We start from the raw sequence: 14,325 nt of genomic DNA on the forward strand, positions 1-14,325 counted from the left end.
TGTGAAAATAGCGAAGTATTGAAAATCATCTTCAGGGCTGCCAACGATGGGGTTCGAACCTACTATCTCCCGAATGCAAGTTCCACGCATCCTACTCACTCGTTACGGTGATTATTTAAGGGACGTTTGCTTCGAGGTTATCAGCCTTGTGGGAAGAGTCGTTCTAATCCCTCGAAGTTTATGAGAATGGTGTCAATAGAAGAGTCTTGCAAGTCAGTACACGAGACTGAAGATTCTTGTAAATCAAATTCTTGTAAATGACTCCACTGGGTCATCTGTGAAATATATTCATCAATACTGGGCATGAGAACTATGTTATTCAAACCATATCATCCGAAGATGTGCATTGTGTAAGAAAGGCACTACCACCACCAGCACCACCACTTGGAGTCGGGAATAAAGTAACAGTTAACCAAGGTAAGTCAAGCACGAAAATTGAGACAATCCTGGGCCAAGTAAGTAGAAGCAATGTACTCTGTTGTTCGTCCATAATCACCATATTATGTCTCATAGTTGTGAATCCCAGGAATATCATCTCACTGGGATGCACTTTAATTGCAGAATCGGTTTTATATATTCAGAAGCTAGATATATTGAAGCCCCTGTGGGTGGGCCCGTTAGAATACAGTCACAGTTTTCCTCTGCCTGTTTCCACTTAATTGTCCCAGACTCCTAACTTTCATCGCTCCAGTCCGACCACCCTTGGCCAGCTCTTAATCTCTTGTGACCCCGACAGTTTTAAGGTTACGAGTTCTAAGGAGTCTTTCATTTTCACACCCTTTGTGGCTCTTTCCATTGTTTTGTCGATACCATCATTTTTCGAAGGGTTGGATCTCTTTTATATTTATTTCCGATTAGTTCCCCCCTGTGGGTAGGAGTTGTAGAATATATTCACGGTATCACCTACCTATCGTAAGAGGCGACTAAAAGAGGAACCCCAGGGGCTCTCAATTATGGAGTGTGGGTTGGCGGTCACGGGGCACTTAGCTGAGCCCAGGCCAGGCTTGTGCCAGGCTTCGCACTTTCATCTATCTTCCCTTAGTCAACTCTTCTTTTCCAACCTCAATGGTATCAGGCTTGCGCTGTATAGGGAGTCTCTCATTTTCACGCCCTTCGTGGCCCTTCTTTTTCGTTTGCCTGACGTGTTCAACCTTCGAAGGATCGGACTTCTCAGTGTCAAGAACGGATGGTTGCCCAGTTGTACTTTATCTTAAAACAATATTCACCACCATCACTTACATAAATAGAGAATATATAAACTATATTTCAAAAACATTATTAATTTTTCAGATACTTTCAGAGTGATAGATGCTCTTGAGATTCGATCGTGGCCCCATCTGGTTACAAGTCAGGCGCCATAGCTCTAGAGCCAGCGATTCTGGAACTCAGAAGGTCGTCAATCAACTCGTAGGCGAAAGCCATTAATCACAGAATCTTGCTGGAGCTCCACTGAGTAATCTGTGAATTATATTCATCAATGTATCAGTAGTAGCCAGCAGTGTGTTCAACCAGATTGCGTGAAACTTTCGATTAGGTATACAAAGGTTTGAGGTGGCTTTCCAGAAAGTTGTAGCGGTATTCTATGAGGTTTACCCATACTGAGCGAGTTAGGAGTTAATCAGAATACTGGGCATGTGAACTATGTTTTTCAAATCCAAGATGTACGCTGTTTAAGAAAGGCACCACCAACACTTGGAGAAAAGTAAAATAAGTTGGGTCATACCTAGTCAGGAAGTAACTAGTGATAGTTTTGTCCATATGCACCAGAAGTCCACAGTACTACAGTTCAACATACCTCCCAAAATGGCGGCTTCGATCCAGGCTCAGTCTGGTGATATTTGAAAGTGCTCAAATAGTCTATGCCAGCCTCGTGTCGGTAGATTTACTGGCACGTAGTGAGACGTAAAACAAACGACATTGTTACAAAATAACCTAATTTTTCTAGGTGTCCAACATCTTCCCTCCTTTGATCAGTTTTGAGAAGAGAGCTTCCACTTCGCACCGTAAAACAACAGTTACTACGACTATCAACACTCTTTTCTTTCCTACAAACCAAACTTGAACTTCCTCTAGACCTACATCTTCAGTCTGCAGGCTGCGTGGAGCAACGAACTGTAAGCTCTCACCATTATGTGCTGAACAAATCGAATTTAGGCTATTTCTTCTAGTCTTGATAACAATTCACTGCCAGAGAAAAAAACCTTGTTCCGATCGCATGTTAATACACTGAAGAAAATGGAAATTGCAACACCCAGAAGGAGTGGTGCTACATTGCTGCAATTCAACATGCAGGACGAGTGTTTGGTTGTGATTCGATGATTACACTTTCAGGTGCCTCTGACCGCAAGTTTGGACAACAATCAATACAGGATGTGCCCACCATGACCTGCAATACATTGATGAATTCGTCGAGGCATGGAGTCAATAAGGCCCTGGATCGTTTCTTGAGGAATTGTGACCCATGCTTGCTGCACTGCACGGGTCAGTTGTTCCAGAGCTGTGGGTGGCTGAGGACGGTTGGACAGTTGTCGACCCATCATGTCCCACACATGCTCAATAGGACTGAGGTCCGGGGATCTGGCGGGCCATTCGAAGGTTTGATGTCGTGGAGAGTTTCTCTGGAGATGTGTGCAGTGTGAACCCGGGCATTGTCCTGCTGAAACATCCCATTAGCAATGTTCGCCATCATAGGGACAACCACTGAATTGAGTACCCTATCAACGTACTGTCGAGCAGTCATAGTGCCCGCAACAAGCACTAATTGTGATTTCACATTAAAGCCAATAGCTCCCCAGACTATAATGCTTGGTGTTGGCCCTGTGTGCCTCTCGACAATAAGATCTGGGCGGCCCCTCTCCCCGATACGTCGGCGCACACGATTCCGGCGATCACTGCGGGCAAGACAGAAGGGCGATTCATCACTAAAGACGACCCTATGCCATTCGTCGACCCACGTCGATCTTTCTCGACACCAGGCCAGCCTTACACGTTGCTGTTGTGGGGTCAATGGAACACCTTCTGCAGGGACACGGGCTCGTAAGCCAGCTGCACGCAGGCGATTACCAACTGTATGTTGTGTAACGTGGGGTGCCACAGCTGCTCGAATTTGCGCTGCTGTTGCATGGGGTTCCATCCGGGCCATCCGAATGATGCGGCGATCCTCTCTCACAGTTGTATGTCGCGCTGGGCCTGTGCCAGGTCTACGAGTGTGGGTACCTTCATTTGACCACTGCTGCCATACACGTTGTACCGTAGATGCCTGTCGGCCAACACGTGCAGCGACAGTCCTTAGCGATAATCCAGCCTCACACAGCCCAATTATCCGAGCCCTCTCAAACGGCGACAGTTGTTGATAGCGTGCTCTTCTCTGTCGTTGAGGCATGTTTGTCGGGGAACACTTCACTGCACAGACTGCAAGTCAACTACGCTACACCAGAGTCCGTATACTGGAGTTGATTCCTCCGCGACCAATCACGTGGGGAGACCTGTAGCAACAATCCAATGGGTCTGAAACTTTGATCGTTTACATACCTACATGGCATCGTTCCATATCTTGAAAATCAACACAAACGACCAATGCCTTCATGGTGTTGCATTTTCCATTTTCTTAAGTGTAATAGTAATCATTATCATAATACCCTACTTGTCAAGTGTTGTCTAGTTCCCAGCTTGTTACAAAATATATAATGAGAGGAAACCAGCTTGTTATTGGCTTATTGTTCCAGACACACGTAAATATATTCAACAACGTTTGCAACTAACATGATGATCAGTAATTTATTAAAATTTGGTCAACGAGCATTTTTCTCGGTGAAAGTACTTGACATAATCTCTAGAATAATCTGTCCTAAGTCCCTATTCGTAACAATATTTCAACATGTTTCTAACTTCGAGGAGTGTTCACCGGGATATTGAAATTTGAAGAAAGAAAAGTGCCCAGAAATTAGACTATTGAAAGTGCATGAATGATCTCCCTGTTCCTTGCCCTGTTTTTCTATGGGGTCGGATGTGAAGTGAGATTGATCTTCGTAGCGAGTACTTACGACCGGATGCCCTTTCTGACGTTAACTCTATCAGGGGAGCTAATGAGATGAAATGATTGACGTGATATATGATAGTAGGGAGGGAGAGAGTGAAATCCGGTGCCGATGCATAGCCTACTTCTGTCGAATAGCACCAAGGCATCCGTTCAAGACTCAACGACTCCATCCGACGGATGGTCTGTTAGTATTGTAAAAAATTAAGGCAACCAGGTCTATTTAGAATTCAGTTTTCTACAACAACAAAAATGATGTACATTTTCTTCCTAACTCTATCAGTATTCCAGGAAAAAGAAACGTTTCTGTTTTGGCGTTTTCTTTGTCCCATTAATAGAGACAGAAAGAGTAAATTGTTAGTCGAATTAAAATGGATAATTCATGCAGGATTTAGAACTGAGTTTCTTACAAAAAATTCAATCTGCATTTTCGTAAGTCGAGCAATTTTCCAGGAAAATGTTTCCCATATTTTGCACGTATGCTGCATACGATTTAAACCTAAATAAAGAGTAAAGTGTTAGTCGTATCGGATTGTATTATTTATACAGGAGGTGGTGTGCTACAGAAAAGAAGGGTGCAGAGGTCGATCGACCATTTGCTGTAAAAGAGTACAACACGTTCATGGGAGGGGTCCATAAAGCTGACATGCTTCTGAAGCTTTATTGAAATGATATACGATCTAAGAAGTGGTATACGCGACTGGCATTCTGGTGTCTGGGGATAGCAGTCGTAAACAGCTGGCTGTTGTACAGGTGACATGAAGAACAACTAGGGAAAAGTGTGAGTACTCACTGATTCAATTTCAGGCTAATATGTCAACAGACCTCACAAAGAGTTGGAAAGTCGATGTGAATAGGAAAGGGAGACCCGGCAGTAGTGAGAAGAATCCAAAGAAGAGGAAGGTGCAAGTATCAACAAATCCAATTGCTGATGTCAGATATGACAATATTGGCCATTAGCCAGAATATGATGTGAAGCAAGGCCAGTGCAAACTTTGCCCAAAGGGTTTTGCACATATCATGTGCAGAAAATGTAATGTTCATTTGTGCTTGACAGCAAAAACGAATTGCTTCAGTGACTATCACAAGAATTAGTCGTTGCGTGTTGAGAAAACGTTGGTGTCTTTATTTCGGTTGTAATTGTTTCATAATATTTGCATTTTTATTTTTCATGATTCTTTTCATTTTTATACTTAGTATGGATAAGAGTTCGAATCCCCGTCATGAAGTCGTTAAATTTAAGAAACGAGATTTCCACTTCCGGAGGTGCATATGGCCCTGAGGTTCACTCAGCCTACACCAAAAATGAGTACTAGGTTAACTCCTGGGGACAAAGGCGGCCGGGCGTAGAGCTAACCACTCTACCCCATCACGTGCCGAGGTTAACAATGGTGGAAGCCTTTACCTTCCACTCCTCCAAGGGACTTTATGGCCTGTACAGAGGTGACTTTGTTTTTGCTTATGGATAAGAGTGAAAATTTCACCCAAAAAAAATTGTGTTTACTTATTTCAGATTTTTAATATTTTCTATCTGTTGTGTTAGTGTTATGTTCCTCATTTCATTTGACCGTCAAGTCCCATTGTTGTTCCTGAACATGATGTGAAAAGTTAATTATTTGACAAAAATGTTTGGGCTTAGTGCATTGTATTAATACAGAAAATACTGAATTAATTTTTTTCACAGCTGAATTCATGAGGTCCGGTGGAAAATTTCTACAAATATTCTGATTTACAGAGGAGAGGTTTTAATTGCAATATTTACTTCGGAATGTTGCGGTGGAAAAGCGAATCTCTATCCTGCATACGGCCTTAGTGGGAAGAGTCCCTTGAATATCAAACGCACGTGCACACGCACTATAAATATCCTGAAATGGAAACTGTGGGACCAGAGGTTGAATTTGCATGTGAATCGTGAGTTCCTCCACCTGGGGACCTGCGGTCTCATTCTGTGGCTCTCGTGTTGAAGACAAGTTATGAAATCACAGTCTCGGATATGAACCATCTTAAAGTAGAGTGAAGAAAGCAATTTAAACATGTTGTTTAAACTGGTATTTCAAGCATTCGTATTTAGGTTTACCACCATTATGTTACCTCGTGAACCAACTTCCTGTGAAGTTTACCAAGTTGGATTCGCACCAGAAAATTGTGTTTAGGCCTACTTCGTTTTAGTTGTTGGTTAAGCGTCAGCCTCTTATGCTTAAAATTACGAGATCGAATCCCACCGAAGTTGTTTGGCATTAGAATGGTTAAATATGACAGACTTGTTTTAGAATTATTTCAGTAGATTTACTGGCATGTTAAAAAGTCCCTTTACAGTGTAAAATTCTGGAAGTCCAACATATTTTATATGTTATAGCAATAAACATATTTATTAACAGTTCGATCTTTCCCGCTCCTTGACTGAATGGTCAGCGTACTGGCTTCGGTTTAGAGGGTTTCGAGTTCGATTCCCTACCGGGTCGTGTATTTTAACTCCATATGATTAATAATGGCTCGGGGACTACTTGTTTTTGTTCGTCGTAAACCACCAAGGGCTCAATACATACCTCTTCATGTACATTCATCACACTACACTATAACCACCACAGTCACCCACCCGATCGAATGACTGGAAACAGGCTGTGGATTTGCATTTTTTTTGTATAATAAGGAACACATACGCTTTCTAATGGTGAATTTTTCACAACAGATGCCATGCTAGACCGAAGATGGAGTGGACTAAACCAAGTTTTGCGAAGTGCCATCACGGGACTATCTGTACACGGATTTCATCATAAATGGTGCATGGAAACATACTTCCATGACCCAAGTGAAGACTGCTTATGCAAACTATGCAACAAAGTGTGTGAGCGATGTCGCTTTACAATTTGTGCAAAGAGACACAAGACTCTAAAATAATATAGCAAAGCATAATGTATTTTGTATCTATTTGATCATTATATGCTAATTTTATGCACGTTTGTGCCCTTTTTAAAATTAATAATAATAATAATAATAATAATAATAATAATAATAATAATAATAATAATATTTAAGAGTGCTTAATATGATAGACTTGTTTTAGTAGATTTATAGGCATATTAAAGCCATGAGTTCGATCCAGCCTGAGACAGTTTCTCAACGGTGGTCAATAATCTTCGCACTCCATGTCATTGTTGTCGGTATGTTAAAAATCCCTGGTGGCGCACTCAGTGTCACCTGGAAAAATTAAGTTAGCTCAGTCATTTACCATAGGTAAGAGTAGGGAGAATTTTGCTAGAGATCTTTTGCCACTACTTGCACAATATGATATGAACCTGCGTGTAATCGGAATTGCGGAAGTGTAGAGTGTCGTTAAGGACGACACAAACACCCAGTTCCCAGGCCAGGGATATTAATCATTTACAATTAAAAACCCCTGACCATGTCGGGAATCGAACCCGGGGCCGCCGGGTGACAGGCGGACGCGTTGCCCCCTACGGACTTACTCAGTCATAGTTATCCGTTCAACAGAATTCCGCTTTTGTTGCTAGATATCAGTACAACAGAAACGGCGAAATCAGTAGGCGGACCGAGTAGATGGCATCACTTCAGAAGGTCTGCAAATAAGACCGTACGATTTTTATCCTTATTCTTCCTGGCCCTTTCCCTACTTTTATTCGGGTCGGCACTTGATGTGTACAGCCGGATGTCCTTCCTGACGCCAACCCTGTGTGGGAGGATGTGGCCACTATTGCTATTTGTCCAGTCACTAACCCTACACATGCTTGTTTTTGTCTTCTCTTCCTACGGATTTCTGCTGCTTGTGGCGTAGATGGTAGCTGTAGGATGTACCTCAAATCTATGAAAAAGCGTTCTTTTGCAAGCAAATATGCTAGTCTTGACGGCGCTGTTTTTACTATCCCCGGCATTCTTTTCAGGAATCTGGCTTTTACTCTTTCTAGGGTCTCTTAAGTCGGTTATTGTAACGTGGTTCCAAAATGAGCTGAATACCATAGGTAAGAGTAGGAAGAATTTTGCTGCGGAAGAGAAGCATTGCTGTTTCTAGCGAGATCATGGTGGGTTTTTCTATTTCGTAGATCCCTCGTATAGCTGCTGCCGTTCTTTCTCTGACGGGTATACTTGTAAGAGGTTCCATTAGACTGAAGAGTGATGCCAAGGTATCGGAAATTACCAACTCTTTACAAGGTCTGTCCTGAAAACGCGATTGTGTCTTGTGCCGCAACTCTTCGTCCTTTTCGAAATGTCATGTAAACAGTTTTGTCTTTATTTAACTGTAGGTCATTTTCGTCAGCCCAGATCTGTAACTTGTCCATTGTTTCCCGGAGGACCTTCCTGTTTCTGGAGCCTAGTATCATGTCGTCAATGCCAATAAATTTCGCCGGGATTCGATCTCGTAACCTCAGACACATCAGACCAGGAGGCTCACATATCTGATCCCCGTATTATTTTCTACACTTCACATTCCATCTGAAACTCTACCTCTGATCCACCAAAGGAGCTGATCATTTACAGTCCGACTCTTTGGATGAACGGTCAGCATACTGGCCTTCGGTTCAGAGGGTCCCGGGTTCGATTCCCGGCCGGGTCGGGGATTTTAACCTTAATTGGTTAAATCCAATAGCACGGGGCTGGGTGTATGTGTTGTCTTCATCACAATTTCATCCTCAGTAAAATAGAAAGACCTGCACCTGGCGAGCCGAACCCGTCCTGGGATATCCTGGCACTAAAAGCCATACGACATTTCATTTTCATTTACAGTATACCGTATATATTTGCTAGTGGTTTAACGTCGCACTAACATATGGACGATTTTCGGCGCCGGAAGAATGGGAAAGTGATAGGATTGGGAAGGTTACGGAGTGGCGTCAATCAAGACATAGCCTCAACATTTTCCTGGCATGAAAATGGGAAACTACGGAAAAACATCTTTAGAGTTGCCGATGGTGAGATTCGAACCCACCATCTCCCTAATGCAAGCTCACAGTTACGCGACTCTAACCGCATGTCCAGTTCACTCGCTCTAACCAATATAATATCAGGATAATATTAAGGCGACAATCCGGATATAAAAATCGATATTTTGGTCATTTTGATGAATTTTTGAAATACTGAAATTGAGAGGAATGAGTGTCTTTTTTCTTGTCACGAAGTTATTCCGCTAAATTCAAACAATTTATCACTGTAATAATGCTTTGTCAGCGTTTTCCGGGCTTGTAGGCCGTGGTCCAGGAGCGAGAGAATGTCCCGAGACTTCGATAGCAGCTATCGAAGTCAGTCGGAACCCTTGACAATGCCGAACGCAGTCTTCGGTGAAACGTCCGGACTTTCTCTCGCTCCTGGACCACGGCCTACAAGCCCGGAAAACGCTGACATGATTTGTAACCCCGGCCGTGAAAGCCTCAATTGCTACATAATAATGCTTTGTTTGCCAATTGTAATGTTACATTTAAATCCTATTTTTCTCACATAATATTCTGCCAAATGTAACAAAATGTGCATGGTATATGTATCACAACTATATTAAGAAACCTGCGTATGGAATTTTTTATTGCAGAATTTTTTCAAGTAGTAGGGATTTTTAAGTCCAAAATTTTAGAACGTAAAAATTACACAAACTTTAGTACGATATTTCTCCTTATATAAATTATGTACTGGTACAAAAAAAATCGATTCGTAGTGCTTGTAAAATAAGTATTATCTACCTAATTACGAATTTACGTTAACATGTTAATTAAATTTCATGAAAAAATGGAATTAAAAATTTAAAAAAGAATTTGGGAAAGCTATTAATTGTATATGAAAGAAATGTTCATGATATCTCTACTTTTATATAGGTGACATTCCCACAAAGTTTCGTGAACATCCATGCACTACGTAAAAATATATTTTTATCTCCGTAGTGTCACCTTAATAGCAGTCTTACAACCTTTGAAACACGCTGGGCTGAATAGTTTAGACGGTAGAGCGCCGGTCTTCTGAGCCCAACTTCGCGGGTTCGATATTGGTTCATTCCGCTAGTATTTGAAGGTGCTGGACAAAATTCCGTAATTTCTGCGTTTCCAAAAACCGTAAATGTAGTTAAAGGGACGTAAAACTAATAACATTATAACCTTTGACACACGCCATCTGGAGACATGCGTGATAATTTCCAAGCTTCATTTCCTCTGTCACGTAACGCCGTGACCGAGAACGTTTACTGAGATTAATTTGCTGGACGATTACCCAATTTATCCCCGACAGGTTCTATTACACGTCGACATGAAGGCCTACATGGCATCTTCTAGTCCCGCGCAGTACATCGAGCAGACGCTCGGCCGAGCAGGTGTGTGAAGGGTTCGGCCGTACTGAGTCATGTAGATGAGTCACTCCTGTAGGACACATCAGACACAGGAGGCTTGCGGAGCTCACACATCTCATCCCCTGTTTATTTTCTACACTTCACATTTCATCTGAAACCAAGTCCAAGATCAATACATTACTGTTCCTTATACCTGGTGCTGATCTGCATGTTACCGTCCTATAGTCGACATCACGTATTATTATTGCCATTTTACAGATTTAAATATTTGAGTCTCACTTTTGAAGTAGGCATATATTACACAGTGGGTCTAAAAATGATTTATGAAGATATTAATGGAATCATTTAATACAAATTCAAATGTTCATAAACACAAAAAGCCTGCAAATTGTGAACTTTATTTAAGTACTGTACCGATATCATTAATGTGAAACTTAGCACTACATAGTGTATATAGTCAGGAATATAACTGGAGATCACTGTACGCAAGTAGTTACCGAAATGAAAATCAGTCAATCTTGACCTGTAGTTTGACTTCAAGGTTGAGAATACCGATTTAGATGTGTAAGTTGATGAACTCTAGAAGTGGAGTTTTAACACCTTAAGTGCCACATATGCAGTAAAAAAAATCCATCCAGGCCATTCTTTCTTGTTTTACTATAGAGTATAAAATAGTGCATCTTATTACAGAAATGTTCCTTTTAGTCATCTTGGGCCAAAATTGTAGTCATAACATTGTGTTGAAATTGTGGTGACACATTGGTCTCACGTAACCACTGACACTACCTTCCAGCTGTAGAGGCCGCGTGAGACCAATGTGTCACCACGTATCCTAGCACAGTTCTCTCCTTCCTGACACACTGGTATACGTCTGTATTAGCTCATGAACTTTCTTTCTTTCTTTCTTAATCTGTTTACCCTCCAGGGTTGGCTTTTCCCTCGGACTCAGCGAGGGATCCCAGCTCTACCGCCTCAAGGGCAATGTCCTGGAGCTTCAGACTCTGGGTCGGGAGATACAACTGGGGAGGATGACCAGTGCCTCGCCCAGGCGGCCTCACCTGCTATGTTGAACAGGGGCCTTGCGGGGGATGGGAAGATTGGAAGGGATAGACAAGGAAGAGGGAAGGAAGCGGCCGTGGCCTTAAGTTAGGTGCCATCCCGGCATTTGCCTGGAGGGGAAGTGGAAAACCACTTCCAGGATGGCTGAGGTGGGAATCGAACCCACCTCTACTCAGTTGACCTCCCGAGGCTGAGTGGACCCCGTTCCAGCCCTCGTACCACTTTTTCAAATTTCGTGGCAGAGCCGGGAATCGAACCCGGGCCTCCGGGGGTGGCAGCTAATCACACTAACCACTACACCACAGAGGCGGACAGCTCATGAACTACTAAAATAAAACTCTATCTTTGGAACATTGAAATCTAATCAGAAGTATAATCCAACCGATGTTACTAAAAGGAAGTTAGCAAGAGGAGAGACAAGAGCCCGTGAAAGTAACACTGGTGTGGTTGTTCAGAAATGGCATGATAAAAGAGACGTGTTAATTTTGACAACTAAACACACTGGTGAGATGGTCACTATTCAGAGGAGGGATGGTGAAGTGCAAAATCCACGGAGTGTTATAGAGTATAACAAATACAAACCCTACATTGATTTATCAGATTAAAAATAAGGGCTATAGTACTTCCCTGAGACGGAGTAAAATGGTACAAAAAAATAGCTATAGAGATATTGATCGGCACAAGTATAGTAAATGCCATCTATTTTTCCAATCAACTTGGGAATGAGAGTATATCTCTTACCCAGTTCAAAGAGGACATTGTTGGACAGTTAACAGGTACTGGTATCAAAAATTATCACATTCCCCCACAAGTACCAAAGAAACAGGTATTACCCCACCGACTGGAGGATGTGGGCCGGCAAGGAAGACGGAGATGCAGTAATTGTTATGAAGAGATCCATCAGGAATCAGGAAGGCAATAAGCCATGAGGAAGACTCTATAGTAAGTTCAAATGTCCAGCCTGTGAAAATTTCTTCTGTTTGGACTGTTTCTTCAAAGTGCACAGATTTGTAGTGTGATTGTGATTGTGATTGTGAAACACAGTTTGAATCGTATTTATTCAGAAAGTCTCATTTGTTATACTTTAAATTCATATGCAAACAGTGTACCAATTTGTGGTGTGATTGCTAATGAGACAAAGTTACAAATATTTTTTCTAGAAAGTTCATGTAATTTTTTGTCCTATGTTTTCAATTTGTCTATAGACCCTGATATGAGACAATTCACAATGAGTACACTATACAGTACAATCTTTTGTTATTTGTACATATGACACGATCAGAAAACAATAAATAATGTCATCATAATTTATTTATTGTGGTTGATATATTACAGTGAAGTACAGGCTTCATGGTGCCACATCTGACTCGCAAATGGACAGGCCCAGAATAGATTCATGACGTACTGGCCACCTACTTTCATTTAACATAGGTTTACATGTCAAGTGTGATGACATTATGGCACCATGGGGCCTGAGACTTTGAGAGTGCGCGTGAGTCCACAGCGGACTCACGCGGCTCGAATGGCATTAAGCTCTGTGAGTCAACATTGGTCTCACGTGGCACTCAAGGTGAAACGCACATTCTCAATACTGGATGTTTAAATCTGTCAAGTTCCAAAATTTATCTTCACTGCAGTGAGTCATTTCGTAGGTTTATTATTTCCATTTCAAGGCCTCCCGTATCTTAAATTTGTAAGCTTCTTAAAATACAAGGACCGAGCTCGATAGCTGCAGTCGCTTAAGTGCGGCCAGTATCCAGTATTCGGGAGATAGTAGGTTCGAACCCCACTGTCGGCAGCCCTGAAAATGGTTTTCCGTGGTTTCCCATTTTCACACCAGGCAAATGCTGGGGCTGTACTTTAATTAAGGCCACGGTCGCTTCCTTCCCACTCCTAGCCCTTTCCTGTCCCATCGTCACCATAAGACCTATCTGTGTCGGTGCGACGTAAAACAACTAGCAAAAAAAAAAAATAAAAAAATACAAGGAGTTATCTGACGGACATCAACCCTGGCAAATGCCTACTGGTTCCAGTATAGAAAGTATTTGAATCTTTTACAGAATTTTTTTGGAATGCTGTAGGTCGTACCATAATTTGGAGATAGGCAATAATAGCCATTGTTGTCGGAAAAATGTGTGATGAGTTTCATAGATATAATTGACAGTCTCCAAAGAAATATTATATGTTATTAGTAAGTTAATTACTGTATGTTAATATTCAATTTCATTGCGAACAAAAATACACGAAGAACAATATATTAACGAACTGTAGTCTGTTTCATAAAACACCAGTAATTACTGCGGAAATTTGCGCCGGTACAGTATCAATTCAGTAATATATTGTTACGAATAAAACTCCGTCGGTTTTGTTACTCTAATTTATTTCAGGATGGCCCAATAAATGTACACACACACAGTTCTAATCAATCATGAATGGCCACACTTACTAATTGCTGTCTATTTGCACGTTTCTCTTCCTTATGGCACCGCAGGTCCGGCCTCTTGTTACCCGGGGACGTCTAATCCTTACCAAATACATTAGAGACAATACGCGACACTTACGGATGTAGCCTTGTTAAAATGGGAAACAATTCGACGGTGGCGCTCCTAGCGACTTGACCTGAAAAGTCGTGCTAAATTCAAATATCAATTGAAATGCATATACGAAAATGTATACATAAATTACGTCTAGAAAGAAAGTATTATTGAGATATTAACTTCGAAGTTGCTAAAGCAATTCTGGATAAATGAATGAAGAATTATTTAAAAGGTTATTATTTAGAGACTGAAATTAGATATACAACCAAGATGTGAAATCCTCTGCTGTGAAATGGCTTGATCTTTCATTTATACATTACTTTTTTTTTTTTTTTTTGCTTTAGCATTCTTGCCTGAACTTTTACAGTTAGATTTGTCTTTTTTCTCATTTAAAAAACGTTGTATCATCACAT

Source organism: Anabrus simplex, chromosome 1 (genome assembly GCF_040414725.1).
Source record: "Anabrus simplex isolate iqAnaSimp1 chromosome 1, ASM4041472v1, whole genome shotgun sequence".
In the NCBI taxonomy this organism is placed as follows: domain Eukaryota; kingdom Metazoa; phylum Arthropoda; class Insecta; order Orthoptera; family Tettigoniidae; genus Anabrus; species Anabrus simplex.